Below are 19,721 nucleotides of genomic sequence, written 5' to 3' on the forward strand. Positions count from 1 at the left end.
ATCAGGAAGGAGCTTTTAAAACAAGAATATGCTATAGAAATATGGCATTAAAAAAAAAAATGCCTTCTTTCTTCGTAATGGATGAGTTCTCCAAGATTTGCAGAGACAGAGCACCACGGCCTTAGCACGCAGCTGTCCCGAGCCTGAGTCTGAGAGCTTACAAAGAACTAAGACTGTTCTGAAATGACATCCACAGGGCCTGTGACTTTATTTTAGCTTACTAAAGTTTTTTCCTTTATTTTCCATATTTCATTGAATCTAAGATGCCACCATGATGCATATTACAGTTTAATGGTATTAGCCAAAACCTAGATTGCATTCTCTCAATTGAAGTTTTTGTTATTCTGAGCTGAGTGAATTCTCTGCATATTAATATAATAAAAAGAATCCAGGATAACAAAATTATTTTTCCAGTTTCTATCAATTTATCAATCCTCAAAAAATAATTGAACACTTGTTGCTACTTGAGAGAGGGCTAGGCGTCACAGACCTGGGGCATGCCTTCAAAGAGCTTACAGTTCGACGTGCACTTGTAATACCACCTAAGAGCAATAAAAAGTCAAGTACAGAAGAAAATACAGCACCTGTCAGAGCATAGGTAGGGTGCACGGGCCAAGATCGGGGCTTGGGGAATCAGTAAAGGGACAGTTCCAGTAACCACTTTTTTTGGTGACATTTAAACTTTGTATTATCAGTAATACCTCTGTTTCTCTTGTCTTTGAAAACTGCTGTTTTAAATTTACAAAGTTCTAAATGTACAGGATTTATTAATAATTGCTGGTGATACTGACACAACATAGAATATTGCTGTGAAATAAGGACCCGTTTCCTGCCCTTTGGTTGGCGTTAGCAACCAAGAATCCTCTCTTTAAGTGTGATATCTACTAGTATTTTAGGTTGAATAATATAAAATTGCTGTTTTTATAGGTTAAAAACAGTTGAATATTGGCAATTTCATATGACCCAACCTATACATCTTACTAAATGGAAGAAATTTCCAAAGTGACCCTTTCATGCTGTCATTTTGTACCTCCCCCCTTTTTTGTTGCCTAGATCTTAGGAGAAATACAAAATCAGTAATTTTCAGTTCTGATGAATTTACCCCTCCTACCAAATATCAGAATTTATATTTATATATTTTACATGTGTTTGGGAACCAGGAAAAATAAATTTTGAATTCAAGTGGTGGATTTCTTGCCTTTAATTTAGTCAACGGTATTAAAGAGAATTCCTAGATTCCCAAGGTGACATAAAATAATTACTAGATTCTGGGGCCGGCCCCATGGCTTAAAGTGCGAGCGCTCCACTACTGGCGGCCTGGGTTCGGATCCGGGCACGCGCCAACGCACCGCTTCTCCGGCCATGCTGAGGCAGAGTCCCACATACAGCAACTAGAAGGATGTGCAACTATGACATACAACTATCTACTGGGGCTTTGGGGAGAAAAGGAGGAAAAAAAAGGGGGAGGATTGGCAACACATGTTAGCTCAGGGCCAGTCTTTTTCAGCAAAAAGAGGAGAACTGGCATGGATGTTAGCTCAGGGCTGATCTTCCTCACAAAAAAAAAAAAAAAGATACTCCCAGATTCCATAAAACAAGGCCAGCCTTGCCCAAGTTAAATAGTTGTTCTTGGACGTGGAAAACAGATGACCTCTTGGCACACAGTCAGAAGGAAGGTTCACACCCCCTTCAGGAAGTGGCAGCAGTTGTGGAGTTAGTCACGGCAGGCGTGCAGTTGAGAGAATTGAGGAGCAGTGTTCTCCCTAAGGCAGATTTGGGGAAATGCAAAGTACTAGACTCTGTCTGAACTTTAAAATACAGATCATAAGTAAGGGATTTATGAAAATATGAATATAAACCATGATCTTATGTATATTCTCAACGTGTCTGCCCACATGTTTGTTTAGAAATAGTTATTATTAAGCAAAAAGTAGTAAAAAAATTATCTTTTTTATTTTCAACTTTAATCTTGGATTCTGTTGCTACTTGTTTAGATGAGATAACAGAGGTTTGCAATCAAATATGGACTAAATATTGAGTTTAGAAGCAATAGACTAAAGAGCTCGCTTTAAGTAAAGTGAGAAGATTGGATTATTCCCTTATGTTTGGATTCTTAAAGTGCTCTTGCCTTAGGGATAATGGATGTAAGCAGGAAAACCCAGAAGAGAAAGAACTCTGTTCTTCTTGCTTCTCTCTCATGCCATTGCAGGAATGAGAAGGTGAGGATTAGGAGATATGGGAGAAGAAAAGGCAGAAAAGGATCCATAGTTTTTTTATTTTTTTTAAAGCCGTGGTTTTCTTTTCTTTTTTTTTTTATTGTGAGGAAGGTCAGCCCTGAGCTAACATCCATGCCAATCCTCCTCTTTTTTTTTCCCCTTTTTCTCCCCAAAGCCCCAGTAGATTGTTGTATGTCATAGCTGCACATCTTTCTAGTTGCTGTATGTGGGATGCTGCCTCAGCACGGCCGGGCAAACGGTGCGACAGTGCATGCCCCGGATTGGAACCTGGGCTGCCAGTAGCGGAGCGTGCGAACTTAACCACTAAGACACGGGGCCGGCCCCCATAGTTTTTTTAAATTAATGTTGTTGTACTAGAAATATAGGCTTGTGGATGAAGATTTCAAAATATCTTTAATTTTTAAAATACTATTTAAATTTCAATAAAGGCTATTTCTGGGATACTAAATTCAGAAATCAGGAGATGATTAAGATTAACTTAAACCAAGAGTAGAGAAAAATGAATAAGTATCCAAACAGATTTCTGAGGACTAATATTCTTACCTGAAATCAACTGTGCACTGCATAATTTTATAGATTATTTTACTCTTTTGTTTTGATGGTAACTTTCTCAGTGCTGTGTACACAGTTTTAGGGTAAATAATTGTAGGCAAATATTTAGTGTGATGTCATATCGGGATTAATTTGCTGTTATAATGTCCATACATTTAGCACTAATGAAGAATCTATAAAAATCAATATTTTAGTGATCTTTTCATATTGATAATTTTTTTTTTTTGGTGAGGAAGATTAGCCCTGAGCTAACATCTGAAGTCAATCCTCCTCTTTTTGCCAAGGAAGATCGGCCCTGGGCTAACATCTGTGCCCATCTTCCTCTACTTTATGTGAGACGCCACCACAGCATGGCTTGACAAGCGCTGTGTCAGTGCATTCCCCTCTGGGATCCAAACCTGAGAACCTCGGGCCTCCAAAGCCAGAGCGCACACTTAACTGCTAGGCCACTGGGCCGGCCCTCATATTTATAATTTTTATCATGCAATAGTATATTTCAAAGTACTTTAAAAAACCTATACATTATGTTTCTGTAGTAAATTTTCTGAGTGATATAGAAAGATTTGTATTTTTTTACAATATATTTTTTAAAAACAGAATGAAGTGAGCAAAGGAAAGTTAGGGTGAAGCTCATTTAGGAATTATAACTAGGTTGATACCAGTTTATCCAACCAGCTAAGGTCTAACAATGGGCAAAAAGTTCTACCACTTTGCAATTAAATTATCAATTTTTTATTTATTCTGAAATTATTGAAAAATATCTGTTTTTGTTCCATTATTTTCATTGAGTTTTGAGAATAAGGAAATTACCTGTTACCCTTTGTGAGTTTTCTGTGACCACTTTAATATTCCCTTCTGTTTCTCAGGATACTTGGAATATGCACCATGAAATCTGGCATTTAAATATATTTCATACACAATTCAGTATTTATTTCCCATGTATTTTCTTCAATAATCTACCTCACTAGAGGTTTAACCTAGTAGCCATTCTTCTCTCTGCTGTGTCCCTGCATTTTAGGAACACTTTGTTAATTGCATGTCACTATTGCCTAGGCCACATGTCAACATTAAGGCTATTATAAGTTTCTCATCCTTTGAAACTCAGTGGTTTTTAGCACTTCCATCTGCTTGTTCAAGCAACTACTAATCTATTAGCATTTATGACCAGCTATGATTGTAGAATTTTCTAATTTTTGTTTACTCTGTTTTTAGTTTTTGTTTATTTCCAAATGCTGTAGTCTTTAAGCCAGATGAAACTAAAGAGGCAGGATTTGGGCCTGTGAAACAAACATTTTGGTTCTCGTCAACTCTAAGTAGGGTCAGTCATTTGATCTGTCTGAGAGTCCCGTGAAGAGGTGGATTTAGATTCCTTGATCTGCCCACAGCCTGTCAGCCTGCCCTTCTGAATAGTAATGAGCACATTGTACGTTCATGGGCCAACTTGACCCATCTTACACTGAGCTCCTTACTGCCATCTTCTTTTATTATACTCCACTTGGTAGTGAGACGTGTATCAGCAAGAAACAACCCTATATATTCAGCGAGAATGTTCAGAAACATTCTTTAAAAGAGGACATAATGGAAATACTATACATATGGATCATTAGCGGTTTTATTCTTAGAGTCCTTTCCACTCCAGTTTCTACTGTACTGAAGGATCAAAATAGTGAAGCAATCTTCTGCTGGAAAGAAATGAAACAAATGATTATTTTGAATTATTAAAAAAATGTTTGAATCTCCAGGAGTCAATTTGCCTTTTGGGAATGGTTTAGAAAACCACTGGGTCTCTTGAAGCTAAAGTAGAATGATAAGTATTTTATGAAAAATGAAAAAAATAGAAACATTACAAGATATATTTCTTTTATTTCTATCAAATTAGCAAAAATTAAGAACGTCATTATAGTCTATGAATTTAAGTGTATGGTAAGATTTCTTTCATTTGCTCCTGGTGGGAATGTGAATTGTCCCCATCTTTTACAAAGGGCCTCAGGATAATTAGGCATAATGTCAGGTAAAAAGCCAAGATATAAAATTATATAGAAAGTCTCAGTTATGGAAAAATAGAAAAATAAAAAATTTCAAGAAGGAAGTATGCGGCTGGGTGTCTGAGGGGTACTGCAGATACTAAAGCAATTTGCTGTTTTTCCTGTTTAACTTGAGGAGTGACTCAGGGGTCTAGAGGATTTGTGAGCTTGTTTTGCAGGAGAAAGAGAATGCCTTCAGGAAGGTTGCAATCACCAGATGGATGGCCGGCCCTCAGCAGCTGTTGAAGCCCAGAATCAGATGGCCCAGAGGCTTATCAGGAGTGACCCCTTTGTTTCCCTGAGGTCCCTCCTGCCAAGCCCCTTAGCTCTATAAAAGCCCCCTGCTTTCTGTTCTAGGAAAGTGGATTTGAACGAACCCAGGCTCCCACCTACTCATTTTGGCCAATTTGAATAAATCTGTCTCTTCTCCAAGCACCAATGTCTCAGCGTTTGGCTTGCTGGGCATCGGGGGCACACGAATTTGAGATTAAGAGGTTAGGTATCAAATACATCAAAATATAAATAGTGATTATTCTTGGGAAGAGGGATTCTGGATGTAGGGGAGGAAAAATAATTTTCCCTCTACTCTTCTAGGTTCTTGGCTGAGACCCCCCTGTAATAAAAATACAGATTGACAGGAGAAAAACAAACAGAAGTTTAATAACATGTATACCTCCTGTATACAAGGGAGATACGCAGGAAAACTAAGTAACTAACTCCCTGAAGTCGCCCAACCCACCACCTTAAATATCATCTCCAGCTAAAGAGAAAAGAAAGCTGTTGAGAATGGGGGTCAGATATGGGAGGTTTCAGGCAAAGGACAGTAAACAAGGGTAAGGTTGTTATGCAGATTTAAGTCAATACCTTCTGCACTGATAAGAGTTTCTAGAGATTACGCATCCTCCTCCTCCTGGTACAGAGAGGGAGACACTGTTACAAATGGAAATTTCCCTTATAAATGTAAATGTTTCTTACAAAAGGGTAAATTTATCTCTAAACTTTTTCTTTTAAAAGAGCAACTTTAACTCCAAAACGTAACTTTAAAGTAACTCGGACAAAAGGGTTTTCAGAGCTTCTCCTATGTCTGCTGTTTCTTAAAAACAACCAGCTCTACATAATCCTGTTGCTGAAGAGTCATATTTTGGAGTGGTAAATTCTTCACCTCTACATGAGTAAGCTTATACTCTTTACACTTTTTTAATATATATTTAAAATAGGTTTTTAATATTTTCCAAATGCTAAGCTGAGCATGTATAATTTTTATATTTAAAAACAATCCAAAAATTCTATTTTTTCTCTAAAGAGAAATAATGGTGATTTCAATAAATGGTATTGTTAGGAATAATGACAGGAAGGACAGAGACTGTAACATACTGAGTATTCCCTGAAACTACATGTTGGCTCAGCTATAATAAGTTTTATATAATTTCAAATAAATTCATATTCATGGCTAAATTAAGCAGAAAGTCCAATTTAACTTTAAAATTCCTCAGCAGAAACAGGTGTAGAGTTCAGGCTAGTGCTCTCTCCAGTTACCATCTCACAGTGGGAATCCCCCCCTCACCTCCCTCTTCCTTCTCCTCCCTTTGTTTACATATTGGTTAAATGCTGACTGTGTGGGGGCACTGTCTTGGGGGCAGAGGATACAAAAAGATAAATAACCTCTGTCTTTAAGGAGTTTGCAATTAATAGTATAAACATTCCTGAAAATTTAACTTCATTTGAAGAAACTAAACTCAAAGAGATTTCAAAGGAGGAAAGTCTTGAGGGACAGCGCATGTTCAAGTTTCATTATTAAGAATCTCAGAAGCAAGACATACAAAGGTGTTCTTTGTCTAATGTACTTAAGACTGACTCGACAATCTATTAGCTCAACTAGGAGGGCCATCAAGTTGCTGGAATGAGACAGGTAACCTTGTTTCCTACTGAATTATGGAGACAGAGAGTGAGACTGCAAGACCACAGGGGGCAGATCTTTGAAACTGTCTCTCTGATGTGGCATTAACCACTCTCCTTTTTCTTCTGAAGTAAAAATGAAACTAAAGGGGTATGAAAAGGAGAAATAATAGAAAACATTTTCATATTTAATTAATTAATTAATTAATTAATTAATTAATTAATTTATTTTTTGTGAGGAGATCAGCCCTGAGCTAACATCCGTGCCAATCCTCCTCTTTTTGCTGAGGAAGACTGGCCCTGAGCTAACATCCATACTGATCTTCCTCCACTTCCTGTGGGATGCCGCCACAGCATGGGCTGACAAGCGGTGGGTCGGTGTGTGCCCGGGATCCAAACCCGGTCCGCCAACAGCAGAGTGCGCGCACTTAAGGACTATGCCACAGGGCCAGTCCCAGTAAAAACATTTTTATAACATAAAAATTATATAACATATAATTGGATTATATAACATAATCCAAGAATTTCAGCAAGATATTTGTAGAATTTCTTTGTCTTGTGAATATTTATCTTTTCTAAGTCAAAACAATTTAGCCACATGGTAGCATAACGAGCAGTGCAAAAACCCTCTTGGATGACCAGTTTGCAAAGCATGCTCTGCAAATCCCTGTTATTATTCCCCCTTGCTTTCTTTATTTTCTGTTTTATCCTGTTGAAAGGATTCCTTTCCTCAGCACCTTGTCCTTTCAGTAGCTCATTTCTGTAAAATCAACTGCCCATGCTAATTGCAGAGGCACATTACACACGCCTTGAGGAGACACTTCCGGGATAACATGTCTATCTTAAGTTTTATAGAGCCCAAGCTTGCTTTTATCTTTGAATTCTCTCTGCAGCAGCTGCACTTATCTTTCATGAGCAGATTTGAAATGTGATGAAAATGCTAACAAATTTGCCAGTACATAACCTTTTCTTCTCGGTATCATTAAGGATTAGGATGAGTGACTCATTGCCTTATATTAACCATATGCAATTACTGACCCCTTAATTATAGCTATTAGATGTCATAGAATTTCAAAGCACTTTGCAACCTTCTTCCTATTGTTTGCAAACCAGGTATTTTATTTCAGGGATGCCAATATTACTGCTCCAATAGTCAAGCATATTTTTTTAATAGCTAAATTTTGCATCATTCTCCTCATATAGAGGCAGATAATATTAATGAGGAATATCTCAAATGATCTCCCCACCCCCACTATTCCCACAAAATATTCATTTTTAATTAATGATAAATAATGTAAAGAAACATACAGTTTTTAAATTAAATGCCTAGAAGTCCAAGTCCACTTTAGATGCAGACAAAATCATTGATATGCCTGAATGAAAATTACCATTTTTTATTCCCTTGGATAAGGGTAATGATAATAATAATAGCTGATATATATTTTGTACTTATCATGTGACAGCCATTACACTGCTTTACTTGGAATATTTCATTAATTCACACAGCAATTGTAATATATCCATTTTATAGATGAGGTTAAGTAATTTGCCCCAATTTGCAGAGGTAGAAATGACATAACTAGGATTTGAAACCTCGTCTTTCTGAGTGACTCCAGGATGAGCTCCAGAACCCCCTCCACACTCACATTTAATCACTATAGTATAGTTTGTCTTTTTGTACCTTGCTATCTAGGTGCCTCTGAGGAAAAATGTAAATTGATTTATTTTGGACTTTTAGAGCCATATTTTGCATGACAATACTTTTCTTTTTATTCTTCAAATTGCCACTTTATTTTCTATCCTTAAGGTCTAAGGCATTTTTACAAATTTTTTTTTTCTGGGAACATGGTTGCTTATCTCCATGTATCCTGTGCATGGCACAGTTACTGGTAAACAGAAGACACTTAGTAAATAGTTACTGAACAAATAGATTTGCATATAGTATTTATTTTAAAAATAGATAGAACTATGCATATAATTTTGCTAATATCTCTTATCAAATAATAGTTTCAGAACATCAGTCAGGAACATCATCCCAAGTAAATAAGTCCACTTCTGATATATCATGTATCTCTGACTAATTATTTTAAAAATGGCATTACTAAGTCAAAGAGTATGTACATTTTCAAGTTTTGGTAGACATTGGTAAAATTCCAGAAAGTGACATCAGTTTACATCCTTATCAGAAGAAGGTGAGTTAGAAAAAAAGCACGTTCGGATAAAACATAGACTTGACTTCCTGCTACAACAGATTACTACAATTTTCTGAGCAAGCCACCTAATGTATGTGTGAGAGTCTGTTGATACAACATCCTGGATGGAGATTTCATGCCTGTTGTAATGACAATTCAGAAGTAGTCACAGGATATGTAAAAAACACTCAAAACTCAAAAATAAGAAAACAAACCACCCAATTCAAAAATGATCAAAAGACTTGAATAGATATTTCACCGAAGAAGATTAAAGATGGCAAATAAGCACGTGAAAAATGCTTGACATAATTCGTCATTAGGGAAATGAAAATTAAAGTCACAATGAGATACCATGACACACATATTAGAAAAGTTAAAACAAAACAAGACAAAATAAAACAACAAAAAACTGACAATAGCAATTCCAGGTGAGGACGTAGAACAATTAGAATTGGAGCTCTCATTCATTGCTGATGGGAATACAAAACGGTACAACTACTTTGGAAAACGATTGATCAGTTTATTATAAAGTTAAATGTATTTGTGCCATATGATCCAGCAATCCCACTCCTAGGTATTTACCCAAGAGAAATGAAGTTGATGTGTACATAAAAACCTATAGTTAATGTTGATAGCAGCTCTATTCATAATTGCCCCAAACTGGGGACAACCAATGTCCTTCACCATGTGAATGGATAAACCAACTATGATATATCCATACAATAAAATAATACTCAGCAATAAAAAGGAATGAACTATTGATACAAACCAATAACATGGATAAATCTCAAATGAATTATGCTGAGTGAGAGAAGGGAGACAGAAAAGGCTATTGTGTGATATTCTCTCTCTCTCTATATATATATATCTATAACATTCTGGAAAAGGCAAAACTACAAGCACAGAGAAGAAATGGGTAGATAGTAGGTTCCAGGGATTGGGAGTGTATGAAGGGTTGATCACAAAGGGACAACATGGAACAATTCTCTTTGGCTATTGGAACTGCTCTGTATCTTGACTATGGTAGTTGTTATAAAACTTTATGCATTTATCAAAATTCATAGACTTTGATACCAAAAAGAGCAAATTTATTGAGTGTAAATTAAAACATAAAGACATAAAAATGAAAACAAATAAAAAATAGGGAGTGAGCAGAGTCTTTGGTGATCACATGACATGCTACCTTTGACAGCTGCAGAGCACTGAGAAGGTGTGATGTAGCCTGGGGGTGTGTGTGTGTGTGTGTGTGTGTGTGAGTGTAATCATTATTATTGTTATCACTCCCACTGCCTGATAGTTCCCAGACTCAGTTAGGTGACAAGAGGTGATTAGCCTCGTTTTCATCTCTACTGTTTCCCATTTGGACCCAGAGGGAAAAATCAATTATCACTGGATTTGGATGTTGTTGCTGGAACAGTTTGTCTTGATTATCCCCTCTCATTTTTCAGAGGAAGAGATGCTTATACAGATTGATCAAGGGACTGATAGAAAGTCATCTAACTCACTTTGGGATCAGAATTTGAAGTAGATCTGGCTTATTCGCTTATTTTCCTGTTGAGTCAATCTTCCTGTTTTAACAAGGTTATGAGACTGCAAATGTGTCCAGATTGCTCATAGCTTCAGCCTTTGGAAGTCTTGTATAATTTGTATTTCTTGTCATACACTTTTAGAAGAATAAAACTGTCCTTCAGTTAAATAAAGACAAGATTACCTAACTACGGTATTAATAAAATTGCATCTAGAAACTCATTTAAGTTCCTCTGAAGAAATACATTTTTAAATTAAGATCGTATAATTACCATTTTACTCACCTTAAATTAAGCTAGATCAATCCACATAAGAAAAACGTTAGAAGTGAAACTGTGCTTCATTGTTTACTTTAGATGTTTCTTACTTAGCTTTTGATTTTTTATTTGACTTTATAATTTGAAGTGTTATAATCTTACACATTTAGATTGTGGAGTTTTGTCAAAGTTGGCTGAAAGGTACACCAAAAATAGACCTTTAGAAGGTGGACGTCTGCTCATCATCTGGAAGAATTAGAGGCCTGTTTTTGTGTCCAAAATGAGAAGACATTCTTGAGATCTAGGCTCAGTTCAGGTGTTATCACTGCTAGGGAAAATATTTTCCTGGGCATTCACCAGAAGTAAAATACTGTGGGGAGGGCAGACCCACACATGGGAGTAGAAAAATGGGAAGAAGCTGTGTCACTGTTGTTAATATTTATGATAATATTGAGGCGACAGTGAAGGAAGGGTGATGAGAATAGCATCACCCAAAGTGATGTTTCTCCTTAAAAAGTGTTTTCACTGTAGAAACTATTTAGTAATTATTATTCCATTGCCATTTTGCTTTTTGTTTTTATATCCAATTAAAAAGAATAAATGTAATCATATAGCTTTAGAAAAGAAACAATTCAAACAAGTTTTAAGCTATGACATTGAGTCAAATAGTTATTAATCTAAAGTAGGACTGAAAAATAAAGGAATTTATGCCTCGCATTATAGTTATTTCAACAGCAGAGATGATTTTATTTAATTTTAGTGAGATTTAAATTTTATATTAGACAGGGTAGCCTGAGCTAAGCTGAGAGAAAAAAACAAATTAAACTCTGTTCTCTCAGTGGTTTAAACAGCAAAGGTTTACTTCCTGCGAAGCCTACAGTACCTAGGAGTCCAGGCTGCTGTCTGCGTGCCTCTCCTCCAGGGAGTGGCGAAGGGGCCGGGAACTCTTCCATCTCGCAACTTGGTTTCCTCGGAGTCTATTCCAGCAGCCAGGAAGGAAAACCCAGAGCACAGAGAAGGCACACCTGGTCTTTACCGCCTCAGGCTGCAAGTGAGGCATCCCACCTACTCACCTTCTATTGGTGAGAATTGTTCATATGACGGCCTCTAGACGCAGGGGGCTGGGAAATGAAGTTTAGCTGTGTGTATAAAAATATGGAATAATTGGGTGAATATATAGCATTGTCTCTGCCACATACTTTAAAAAAAATGTTCATGGCGTCTTCTAATTTCTATGAACATAAACAAATAGATTTAATCTGAAAAATGAAATAAGTGGAATGGTTTGTTTTTTGGGTTCCCAACCACCATTTTCTAAGTATAGTCCCAGAGCTAAATGTGGTCACAGCATCTCAGACACACTTGTTTTAGATCCAATACCTTTTCATCATTGATAGTTAGAAGGAGCTGAGTCATGGACTTGGTTAGCAAGGAAGAAATGAGTTCTAATTAACTATAAACAGTATCTCTGAGATTTTTGATTATTAACATATATAATATGAATATATATAATATTATATTTCTATAATAATATATATATTCATATTATATATATTATATATATAATATATATTATATATATAATAAAATATATAATATATTTATATAATAATTAACATATATAATATAATATATATATAATATAATACTGTATATCTATATATCTATATTATATATATATATTGTATGTAATATAGATGTATATCTAAAAAGGAAATAAATCCTAAAAAGCAATGTGCTTATATAAAAGAGATGTGAATATTTGATTTCTATGAAGCCATAGGTTCTGTCCATTTGTATTAAATCTATTTATTATTCTGTTTATTTTTCCTCTAATTCATTCACGAGCTCAGTAAATATTATTGAGTCCCTAAAAATAGGTCAGACACGCTGCCAGAGCTTAAGGATAAAGATAAAAATAAACATGTTCCCTCCCTTTAAAGAGGTTATACTCTACTTGGGGAGTGTTATTTCTCACTACTTAAAAATAAAAACAAAAACATAAACTGTAGAATTAAACAAGCAATTCTGAAGTAGAAAGACATATGTCCAAAGTACCATGGGCGCAGAGATGAGGGTTGCTACCTCTTCTTGGGAAATGGTGAAATCAGATGATATACTCACTGAGGGATGGGCCCATGTCTAAGATTGATATATTCGTTTTCTAAAAAGGATTTGGGAAGGTGTCACTGAAGTTATCTAAAACTGAGTGGGGTGATAAGCGTCCTCAAGATATATCCGAATGAAGTTAAGTCACTAACTCCCAAGGCCATTTTGGTAATAAACAGATTTTTCTTTCCTGCTTTGGACATATGCTCCTAAATTGGGCTTAGGCGTATGCGTATGCACATTGTTAGGTGAACATAGATTTTATATAATGTATTTTTGGGGTATTATTTATTAAAAAATACGTTTGATTTTTAAAAAATCTTTCAGATAAAAGACGGATATAGTCTCATTAAGAATCAAGCAATATGGCAGCAATTTTGTAAAATCTCATATTTTTCAAAGTCAGTATTCCTTCAGAGAATATGAATCACAAACATGATCATATTCTTTTTTCTTTTTTTTTAAAGATTTTTATTTATTTATTTTTCCCCTCAAAGCCCCAGTAGATAGTTGTATGTCATAGCTGCACATCCTTCTAGTTTCTGCACTGGGACACAGCCTCGGCATGGCCGGAGAAGCGGTGCGTCGGTGTGCACCCGGCATCCGAACCTGGGCCACCAGTAGCGGAGCGCGCGCACTTAACCACCAAGCCACGGAGCCGGCCCATATTCTTTTGATTTTAATAGCATCACAGAACGTTTCCACAAGAAGTTTGACATTTAAAAATTATGTCAGTAATGGAACTATAGAGGATAAAAAGTTACATTAAATTATATTGTCATTAGTTGAAAAATATTATTTCTGCTTGTTTACCCCTGATGATATCTTCTCATACTCCTTCTTCCTTCTCTCCCCCAGATATTATATGTGCACTGTCTCAGAAATAAAGAATTTTCTAAAATAATTATATTTTATTAATGTTATCAAAATCCTTGTAGGCAGGATAGACTTATTTGGGTCAGGATAGACTTATTTGAGTCAGGCTATGGGGAAAGTGGGACAGGGCAGGTTGAGAAGGCATTGGGAAGACATAAGGGATATGACAAATATTGATGGCTTAAATGATAGTCTATACTGAAGACACCTATCAATAGGTGTTCTGAGAGCAAATGAAAAGTGAAGTCACAGAATATGGTATGAGGTTGAAATGCCCAGGGCAAGTAAGATATACAGACCCAGGAGTAATGGGACTTAGCATTAGAGTCTTAGACTGGACAGAGAAAAAAGATATTACATGGTGAGAATAGTTATTTAGGTTTTGTTTGTTTGCATATGTGTGAATGTGTGCGTGTGTGTGTGTGTGAATTTACTTCCTGACTTTATCAAGAAAGGATTTAAATCAATTATAAGAACACACATACTAGGACTTCTGCTTCTGGTCAGGATGGATTAACAGGAGCTGATTACAATGTCCAAAGCAAATACAAGACAGGACAAAATGATGTAACCAAAAGCTGATTCTTTGAGAAGACTGATAATATTGATAAACATCTAACAAGATTGAACAAGAAAAAAAGAGAGAAAACACAAATTAGGAATAAGAGAGATGATATCACTACAGATGCTGTAGATATTAAAAATATAGTTAGGGAATATTACAAACAACTTTATGCCAATATTTTTGACTACTTAGAGGAAATAGACACATTCCATTAATGACGTAAACTATCAAAGTCTCACTTAAGAAAAATTAGGTAATCTCAAAAGCCCTATATCTGTTAAAGAACTGAATTTGCATTTAAAGGTCCTAACACATGGAAAACACCAGGAAATTCTACCAAACGTTTAGAGAAGAAATAATATCAATTCTATATAAACTCCCGTAGAAAACTGAAGAGGACTGAATATCCCCCAACTTTTTCAATGAGTTCAGCATTACCATGACACTAAAATCAGAAGAAAACATAAGAATAAAAAAATAACTGTACAATATCCCTTAAGAGTATAGATGCAAAAAAATCCTTAATAAAATTTTAGCAAACCAAATCCAACAGTACATAACTGGGCTATATCACGACCAAGTGGAATTTGTCTGAGAATGAAAGGTTGTTTGCACATTTGATAGCTAGTCAATGTAATTCACCAAATTAGAAAACTAAAACAGAAAAAAAAATATGACCATCCCAGTAGACACACAAAAATGCAATTGACAAGATCCCATTTGCATTCCTGAGATAACTATCAGCAAACTAGGAGTAGAAGGGAACTTACTTCAATTTGATAAAGGACATCTACAAAAATGCTACTGCTAATGTAATACATCGTGATGAAAGACCGAATGCTTTTCCCCGATGATCAGGAACAAATCAAGGATGTCTGTCACTACTTCTACTACTCAGCTTTGTGTTAGAGCTAGTGAATAAGTTTATCAGATTTGCAAGAACAAGATTAATACTTAAAATTAATTGTATGTTGATATACTAGCAACAAATATTCACAAATTAAAACAAAGAAGGATACCACCTATAGCACCAAAGTTATTAAATATTTAGAGATAAATCTGACAATGTGTAAGATACATACATTAAAACTATAAAATGTTACTGAGAGAAATTAAAAAAAACCTAAATAAATGGAGAGAGAAATTATGTTCGTGGCCAGGAAGATCAATATTGTTATAATGTCAATTTTCATCAAATTAATCTATAGATTCAACAAAATCGCAATTAAAATCCTAGCAAGAGATTTGTCTTTGGTAGAAATTGCCAAGCTGATTCTAATATTCACGCGGAAATGCTAAGGAACTAAACGCAAATTTAAAAACCCTTAACAAAGAAAAAAAAGTTGGACAGCTAATACTTCCTGATTTGGAGGTTTATTATAAATCGACAATAATCAAGACAGGGTGTATTCCCATCAAACTAGACAAATCAATGGCATAGAAGAGGAGTCCCGAAATAGACCCATACACATGAAATGCTGATATTTGACAAAAGCGCAAAAGCGAGTAACTGGAGAAAGGATCATTGTGTTCAAGAAATAGTCTGGAATAATTGGATACCGACATGCCAAAAACAAAACAAAACAAAAAACATGAACTCTAATTTATAGCTTGCATCATATAAAATATTAACACAGAATGGATTATAGACCTAAATATGAAACCTAAAACCATAAAACTTCTAAAAGAAAACATCAGTTTGACTAGAGGATTTGGACTTTTTTTTTTTTTTTTTTTTGTGAGGAGATCAGCCCTGTGCTAACATCCGCCAATCCTCCTCTTTTTTTTGCTGAGGAAGATGGCCCTGGGCTAACATCTGTGCCCATCTTCCTCCACTTTATATGGGACGCCGCCACAGCATGGCTTGCCAAGCAGTGCGTCGGTGCGCGCCCGGGATCCGAACCAGCGAACCCTGGGCCGCCGCAGCGGAGCGCGCGCACTTAACCGCTTGCGCCACCGGGCCGGCCCCTTGGACTTTTTTTTTAATCTGCAACTCTATGTATAGTTTTTCCGAAGCACCTGGAAGTAGGGGAAAAACACTTCTCTTAGCTAGAGAAGATAATTTAATGATGATTTAAATGATGATTTAAATGATGATTTAATGATGATTTAAAAAATCCTAAAAACACTGGAGAGAAAATTGGCTTAAGTCACAATTTTGATTAGGACACCCTATATTTACATTCAAATGTAATCTCTAAGGGGGAGCACTCACTTTGATAGTGCCTAAGCCATTCCTTTGCAAATAGTTGGCGATTAATAAGTACATTTCTGGGATAAGGTGAAAAATTCTATACACAGTGTCAAAGAAAAAATTCACTGGATAGAGTTAAACAGGCAGGAATGACTTTGTTCAAGGCCATTGCAATAGGGGAGAGAGATTGAACTCAGCTCCACTAAACAAGAGGCGGGAGGATGTTTAAGCACTAGAGTGAGCTCATGGAAAGTCCTGGAGGACTTTAAGGGGAGGTTGGTCACTGTGATTAGGCCAGCTGTGTTTGCTAATCAGTGCTTAAGGAAGTTAGACCCCTGTACTCTCACAAAGACTGGGAGACAGGGTCCCTATCTTTCTTGATGATTACATTTCAAATGATGGCTCCCAGGTCCTTGAGAAAGACATTCCTCAGGCGTAAAATGGGCGAGAGGCTGGGAGAAGATTTACATCTCAAAGGGACAGAGAAATAATTTATTATTGAAAACTTTCTAAAGTACTTGCTCTAAGGAAAGGGAGGTCGCCGATTTATAGACTGAAAGAAAGCTGTTTAAAATTTAGTCAGACTGAGGGGAACTTTAAGGCCTCAGGCCATCTTGGTCAACAAATTACTGGGAATATTACCCAGAAGTTTAGCACACTTAATCTTTGTTCTTTTTCACAAATGTAGATTTTACTGCACAAAAGAGGATAGAAGGATTAACATAAATCTGTCATCATGATGGAAAACAATAACTCAGAGGATGGGTTTATGGTAACTTTTTATGTGAAAATGCATGTAATTTTACTTATTCTAAGGAGCTGGAATACTGCGGATAACGCAATGTGGTGGTTCTGCTTGAGGCTTGTTATTGCAATTTACAATGATTTGGTTTTGTGATGATGATTCTTTGCTTTTGTTAGCTAAATGGACTCTAATTTTTTCTCTTTTCGCGTATCTGACTTTAATTGTTCAACACAGTTGGCTTTACTATTAATAGATTCAAAAAGTTATAAAATATTTTATTTTGTGGATTTTAAAAAAATGTATAAATTTGCAAATTATATGTTAATAAACTTCAAATTTTTGTGCCCCACTTTGCTAAATTATCATATTGAAATTACATATTCAGACAATAGTAACTTAAACTTTTGTCAATTTTTCTAACACAGGGTAGTAAACCATACTCTATGTTACTTTCAAGGAAAAACATGCATTTTTAAAAATGTTTGCATTAATTAGGTCAAGTTAAGTATTAAGAGATAGAGTTAATTATAGACAATGCTGATGATATACAACCTTTGTTGTATTATATACAACTTTGCTGTGTAAACATGGAGCCTGTGAGCAGAGAGATCCAGGGACAGTTTCAGCCCTGCCACTGCATTGCTCAGAGACTGCAGAAAGTCCCTTTCCAACCACCACCACCCCCTTCCGACACAAACTTCCAGACATGGATAAAAGGTGTTGGTGCAGAAGCCCAAAGTGGCCAAGCAAGCTGAGTGATATGTTGATGTGGCAGCCTGCACGATGTCCGTAACTGAACAAGGGGCTGAATTATCCAACGAGGAGAGAAGTCTTCTCTCAGTTGCTTATAAACATGTTGTAGCAGCCCATAGGTCACCTTGGAGGGTCATCTCAAGTATTGAGCAAATGATAGAAGGTGCTGAGAAAAACAGCAGATGGCTTGAGAATCCAGAGAGAAAATGGAAAATGACCTTAGAGATATCTGCAAAGGATTTACTGTCTCTTGGAAAAGTTCTTGATCCCAACGCTTCACAAGCACAGAGCAAAGTCTTCTACTTGAAAGTTAAAGGAGAGGACTGCTGTTACTTGGCTCAGGTTGCTGCTGCTGATGACCAGAAAGGGATTATGGATCAGTCACAACAAGCATACAAAGAAGCTTTTCAAATCAGACAAAGGAAATACAAACCACACGTCCTATGGTATTGGGTTTGGGCTGTAAATTCTCTGTGTTCTATTGTATGATTCTGAACTTCCCAGAGAAAGCCTGCCTCTTGCAAAGATAGCTTTTACTCTCCCAGTTTTATTGAAATATAGTTGACATATAACATTATATAAGTTTAAGGTATACAACATAATGATTTAAAATATGTATATATTGCTAAATGATTACCACAGTAAGTTTAGTTAACATCCATCAGCTCACATAGTTAACAATTTTTTTCCTTGTGATGAGAACTTTTAGGGTTTACTCTCTTAGCAACTTTCAAATATACAATACAATATTGTTAACTATAGTCATCCCGTTGTACATTACATCTCCAGAACTTATTTATTTTATCAGTGGAAATTTGTACCTTTTGACCCCCTTCATCCATTTTCCCAGCTCCGCCACCACTCCTGACTCTGGCAACCACAAATCTGACTCTGTTTTGATGAGTTTTGTTACTCTAGATTCCACATGTAAGTGAGATCATATGCTGTTTTTCTTGCTCTGACTTTCTTCACTTAGCAGAATGTCCTCAAGGTCCGCCCATGTTGTTGCAAATGGGAGGATTTCTTTCTTTTTTATGGCTGAATAGTATTCTGTTGTATATATATGCCACATTTTCTTTATCCATTCATCTATCAATAGACACTTAGGTTGTTAAGGCAGCTTTGGATGAAACCATTGCTGAACTTGATACATCTAGTAAAGAGTCACACAAAGACAGCATGCTAACAATGCAATGACTGAGAGGCAGCTTGACATCGTGGATGTCAAATACCCAAGGAGATGAAGCTAAAACAGGAGAAGAAGGGGACAATTAAACAGCCTCCCGATTTTTGTTTTTCTCATTCTGAAATTTATACAGCGGACCATTTGTTGTCTATACTGCCTCACGAATAGTTTTTTCTTCACGATTTATGACAAGTATATGTTACTTCTATTTGAATTTCTATTTTTTTCCCGTATGGTTTTTATGTTTAATATTAAGGGAATAGAGCCAGTTAACATTTAGAGATTTGTTTCATTTTTTTAAATATTCAGACTTGATTTTTTTCTCCATTTATTCAGCTCTTGTTTTAACAAGAGATTATATCTTGCTTTGATAAGGTTTTGTTGTTTCTTCATATAGGTTTTGAACCTTTATTACTTTACTAGATATTTTATCATTTTATTTGGCTATTGTCAATTAGACTTTTTTTTAATTAAGATATAATTGGCATATAACATTATATTAATTTCAGGTATACAACATAATGATTCAATATTTGTATATATTGTGAAATGATCACCATAATAAATCTAGTTGACGTCCATCAGCACATATAATTACATTTTTTTTT

General features: G+C 35.8%; 1 pseudogene; it reads left to right on the forward strand.

Moving 5' to 3' along the window:
• Positions 1–19,202, forward strand: part of LOC131405259 (14-3-3 protein zeta/delta-like) — a 35,126-nt pseudogene extending 15,924 nt beyond the window's left edge.
• The last annotated feature ends 519 nt before the right edge of the window (positions 19,203–19,721 follow it).

This window comes from Diceros bicornis, chromosome 5, assembly GCF_020826845.1.
Source record: "Diceros bicornis minor isolate mBicDic1 chromosome 5, mDicBic1.mat.cur, whole genome shotgun sequence".
Lineage (NCBI taxonomy): Eukaryota > Metazoa > Chordata > Mammalia > Perissodactyla > Rhinocerotidae > Diceros > Diceros bicornis.